The following is a 6,000-nucleotide window of genomic DNA, read 5'->3' as shown; positions in this document are numbered from 1 at the left end:
CACCCGGGATAGGTCTAAAAAGACTATATCTTTATCACAGGAAGGCTATCTTTCTAAAGTCTTAGAGACTTTCTCTCTAAGCTCTATTACGCCTTCTAAGACTCCTTATTTATATAAGGAGCTTCCTAGACTACCCGCGGACTATCAGGCTAGTGAAGACCTTATTAAAGAGTATAGATCTTTAATAGGCTCTCTTCTATATGCTATAGTCTATACTAGGCCTGATATAGCTTATATACTAGCTTCTTTAAGCTAGTATTTAAGCTGCCCTCTAGTAGAGCACCTTAGAGCTGCTAAAAGAGTCTTATCCTATCTAAAAGGAACTAAAGATTATACTATTACCTATAAGGGTACTAGTTTTAATCTAGAATCCTACTCCGACTCTAACTTAGGGAATGAGCTTAATAGATATTCTCTAGCAGCTTATATTATTTACTCTACTAATAGGCCTATAGCCTAGAAGGCTAGTAGACTAACCTATGTCTCTATTTCTACTATGGAGGCAGAATACATAGGTTATAGTATACTAGCTAAGGTTATCCTTTATATTAAAGGATTTTTAGAAGAGTTAGGTTATAAAGACCTTATACCTACTCCTATAGTCCTTAAAGGGGATAACATACCGGCTATAGCTACTACGGAAGATGCTACTAAAAAGTCTAAGAATATAGACATAAGGTATCACTTCTTAAGGCAGCTAGTTAAGGAAAATCTTATAAGATTCTCCTATATCTCTACTAAAGAGATGCCTGTAGACGCCTTAACTAAGGTACTTACTAAGGCTCTCTTTACTAAATTCCTCTCTATTACCCTACGTAATAAGTTAGGGGGAGTGTTAGAGGCCTAAGAATAAGTCTAGACTGTTCTAGACTCTTCTAGACCTCTTCTATTACTAAGAACTTATTCCTACGGGTTCTTTTAGATTCTAGCCCTTATTCTAGATTGTCTCATTACTAAGGCCTAGAATCTTCTAGTCTAGATTGATTAGAAATCGTCTTCTATTAATAGAAGAACCTATTACTAATTACCTAGAGATAGAACTCTCTAGAATCTATAGGTTCTTCTATATAAACACCCTTAGGTAGCCTGCTAGTTAGTCCTTTAAGGAAGTTCTCTTATAGTAAAGAATCTACTACATTCTCTACTATAAACCATCTACCATACGGTATATAATAAAGATATTACTTATCTTTATAGAATACCGCTAATAAGAACTCTCTAGAATCTATAGGTTCTTCTATATAAACACCCTTAGGTAGCCTACTAGTTAGTCCTTTAAGGAAGTTCTCTTATAGTAAAGAATCTACTACATTCTCTACTATAAACCATCTACTATACGGTATATAATAAAGATATTACTTATCTTTATAGAATACCGCTAATAGATACTCTTAAAGGAGTTAAGATAGCTTTAGAAGGGATTAAGGATATAAGACCCTATAAATTAGGTAAGCGAATAGGAGTATCTCTAATAACGTATAGAGGATTTAAAGCTTCCTAAAGTAGGTAGGATAGTAGAGTACTTTATATAAGCCGTCTATAAGTCTAATAAGTAGGCTACGTCTACTCTCTAGATAAAGAAGCTCCTTTTAGCTTACCTTAATCTTTCTACCGCTATTAACACCTTTTTAGCATATAGATAAGACTTTAGTATAAGTAGCCGTAGTAGTAATGCCGCGGTTCTTTAAGACGTTTTAAGCTAAGTAGATAAGGACTAGATAATAATAAAAGGTTCTACTACGTCATCTAAAGGCCGTCCCTACGGAGACTTAACTAGGAAGATAGATGATAAGTAGTACCCTACGCGTACGGCCTATAACATTATTAACCTAGCTAAACGTAAGCCACTTAATAACTACTTAAAGGAGGAGAAGGCTTAACTATTACACTATATAGACTAACTTAAGGCTAAGCCTTACTAGAGAGCTATTCCTAAGCGGTTTAATGATACTAAGGTCCTTAAACTACTAGATAATAACGAATCCATAAAACTACGTAAAGGGAACGCGTACGTCGCTATCTCTAATTAAAACCCGTAGAACTACTTAGTTTAAACGGCTCTTAATGAAGGATAGATCCTAGATATAGGCTTAGATCTTTATATCATTAATTACTACTCCCGCGTAAGCTTTAAACTAACTAGACTTCTATTAAATAATAATATTAACGTTAGAAATAGGATAATTAGAGTAGTTACGTATAGAAGAGTTAAACTCTACATAAAGGACACTAAAGGCCTCCTATATAACTTAAACCTCTATAACGTAGCGTATATCCTAGGCTTTCACGTTAATATTATATCTAAAGGACGCCTTAAGAAGGCTAGCTTCATTTAGCGTTTATAGAATGACGTAATACTCCATAATAGAGACCTGTTACTTTAACTCTCTTAGCTATAAGGACGTATCCTATACTTCCTAATTAATACTCTAGCCTAGTAAACACCTTAGATACTTAACTAGCTAGCTAATAAATAAGGGAATCCTCTCTTAGTAGACTAGGTCCTTAAAGCATAGAAGTAATAAGCTTACGCCTCTATTATTCGAGATCTTTAAACTATAACTCTCTAGTAATAATAGTAAACTTAATCTAGTAATACCGCGCTATTTACCCTAGCTATCACCTACTATAGTATAAACCTAATAAGGTCTCTCCTATCTCCGGCCTAGCACGCCCTTCTTAGCTATATTAGCTATAAGTAAATTAAATACCTAGAGCATAACGTAGAGGGAGTAGCTATTATAATACTATCTAAAGACGTCCCGCGTATAAATAAGTACGACGTATACGCGAGATCTAAGAGCTCTATAATGAATAATAGGCATGCTATAGCCTATCTCCCTACCCTATAGGGAGAGATAGTAGTAGATGTTATATACTTTACGCCCGCGTATAATAGAGACCTATACTTATTCTACGCTTACGACTTAGAGACTAGAGTACACTTTATAAGCTTATATCCCGCTAATAATACTAAGACCTAGCTAAAGATGTAGAATAAGCTTATAGCGTTTATCTATGCCCTTAGACGAGACATCTACATCTTAAGGATAGATAACGAGCTAAAAGCTAGCCTAGAGTTCCGCTTAATGGTTCTTAATAATAAGACTAAGATTAAGCTAATAGCGCTATATACTTTAGTATAAGATCTAGCTAAGAGAGCTAGGGGGGTAATTATTTAGGTAGTACGTTCCCTATATTTATACGCTAATCTACTAGAGAACCTTTAGCTAGAAGTTTACGCTATAGTAGCGTATCTAGTTAATCGCTCCCTAATGTAGCGACTAAAGTAGAAGACCCCGTTTAAGCTTACTACTAGCCGTAAGCCGAATCTTACTCATATTAGGCTGTTTAGCTATAAGGCGTATATCTATAGGATAGGGAAGGACTAACTAGGTAAGACTTATAAGCTAGAGTTACGCGCTAATATTAGATACTTAGTTAGCTAGGATTTAATAATAATTACGCGAATCTAGATCCTATTATTAAATAAGGTAGTAAGGACTAGGAACGTCCTCTTTAATGAATGCTAATAATATTACCTAGGCTAGCTAGAGGACTAATAGGCTGTTAATGCGCTAAATATACTTAATTCTTACCTACTAGACTAGTTCTATAAGCTGCTTTTAGCCTTAGGACTCTTTAATATAAAAGAGAAAGTTTATAACTAGTAGGAGCCCTATTACGACCCTTAAAAGCTCCTATTAAATAAGCTATTTTAGGAAGATTAGGGGCCTACTAACTAGGATAACTTTTAATATAATATAATCTTTCCTATTTAAGACGTCCTAGCTATACTATGAAGCGTTTTAGACTCGTTAAATCTCCTATTAACTCTTACGGATCCCGTAACGTGGAGGCTAAATCTTACTAATAATATAGGAGAACTACATATTACTAATAAGATCCCTCCTTATACGCTTAATATAGACGCGCTAACGCGCTAAGATTAGCTACTTACATTAAATGTAATACCTAAACTATGTCTCTTACTAAATATAGATAGCATGTTCCTGCCTATTATCGGCGTTAAACGCTTAGCTAAAGACGAACCTAAGCATCTAGTAAAGTAACTTAACGATAAGCTAATAATCTATCTAGTTAATCTCTTATACTAAAGCTTCTACCCCTTACTTACCTTAGCTATTACCCTTACCTTAGCTATATAAATTATAACATAAGCCGCGCTCCATCATAATAATCTTCCTCTAGAACCTCATAGATATAAGTAGATGCTATAATACCCACATAAAGACCTCTTTATAGATGCTATTAATAAGGAGTTTTAGAAGGTAATAGATACTAGGACGTTTAAGTAGGTTAAGAAGCTACTAGACGTAGTAATAATACCCCTCACTTAGGTGTTTAAATATAAGCTGAACGCGGACCTCTTCCTAGAGCGTTATAAGGCTCACCTTTATGCGAGAGGAGACTTATAAAGCACGAAGTATAAGACGTACGCGTCTACCCTTACTATATGAATCTTTCGTGCCTTAATAGCTATTATCGCGGCATTTAACATAGAGTATAACTAATAGGACGTTATTAACGCCTTTTTAAATGCTAGACTCCTATATACGCTATATACCTAGCCTCTAGAAGGGATTAAACGTCTAGGCCGCATAGTATTAAAGATTTACTAAGCGCTATATAGCCTTAAAGAGGCTCCCCTTCTCTAGTAAACCCACTTTATAGGTATCCTAAGGAAGCTCAGCTTTAAATAAGTGCCGGGAATTAAGTATCTCTTCTCTAATAGCCTTATATACGTGTTCTTCTACGTAGACGACTTCTATATAGTTTACTTTTATAAAGATGTAGTATACGTAGTAGCTATTAAATCTAAACTTAAGAGGGAGATTAAGATTATAGGTAGAGCTCCTATCTACTAGTTCTTAGGCATGAAGATTACTAGGAATAGGGCTAAGCGGGTCCTTTAGGTAGATTAAGAAGCGTATATTAAGAAGATAGCTACCTAGTACGCGATTAAACTTAATACTAAGCCTCTATGATTACTACTCCTAGTAAGATTAGACCTCTTTACACCTAAGGACTACATTACTACGCTTAAAGAGATTAAGGCGTTTTAAGGCTATATTAGCTTAATTAACTTCATAGCTATTACTACATGCTTAGATGTTACCTTTACCGCATCTTAGCTAGCTAGACACCTTATAAACCCTATAAAGGCTTATTTAAAGGCTACTAATCACGTCCTATAGTACTTACTTAATACTAAGGAACTTAGCCTACGGTATAGATAAGGATAGCTAAACGGAGTAGCGCTTAGCACCCTATATAGGGAGTTCTTTAGAGCTTTAGACGCTTTATTTAGCAATAATATAGCTACTTATAAGTCGTCTAAAGGATAGATCTTTATACTATTTAGCAGCCTAGTAGACTAGAAGGCTACGCGCTAAACCACCATCATAAAATCTACTACTAAAGCTAAGTTATTATCTCTCTCTCGCGCTAGGACTAAGATGGTTTAGTAGAAGCGATTCTTTAAGAATCTCCGCTTATAATTAGACTCGTTACTAATTCTTTAGTATAATAACTAATAAACGCTTAGGATTATTACTAAAGATCTTCCTAAACTAAAAACATCTCTTTAATACATAGATATCTATTAATATTAGCTACGCTAAGCGTACTAGGACGGCTCTATTTAGTTTTAATAGTATCTAACTAAAGAGATACCTACTAATAGCCTTACTAAATAACTTAATAGAGTAGTCTATGAAGCCTTTATCTAATAGGCTAGACTTACTCTAGCTAGTATAGAGTTTTAGGAGTAGTAGTCTACTACTTATAATATATTAGCTTATCCCGTTATGTAGGATTAATACTAAACCTAATAGCGCTAACGCGTAACCCTATAACTAATAATTTAATAACCCTCTTATTAAATATACTATCTCCTACGTATTAAGACTATCCTTACTCATTTCTTCCCTTCCTTTAAACTAATAATGTCCTCTTACTAGAGTAGCGGCCTCTTTA

The sequence above is a fragment of the Phyllosticta citriasiana genome, assembly GCF_038021145.1.
Source record: "Phyllosticta citriasiana strain CBS 120426 chromosome Unknown IWZ02scaffold_1, whole genome shotgun sequence".
In the NCBI taxonomy this organism is placed as follows: domain Eukaryota; kingdom Fungi; phylum Ascomycota; class Dothideomycetes; order Botryosphaeriales; family Phyllostictaceae; genus Phyllosticta; species Phyllosticta citriasiana.
Note: the sequence above shows the minus strand (reverse complement) of the source record.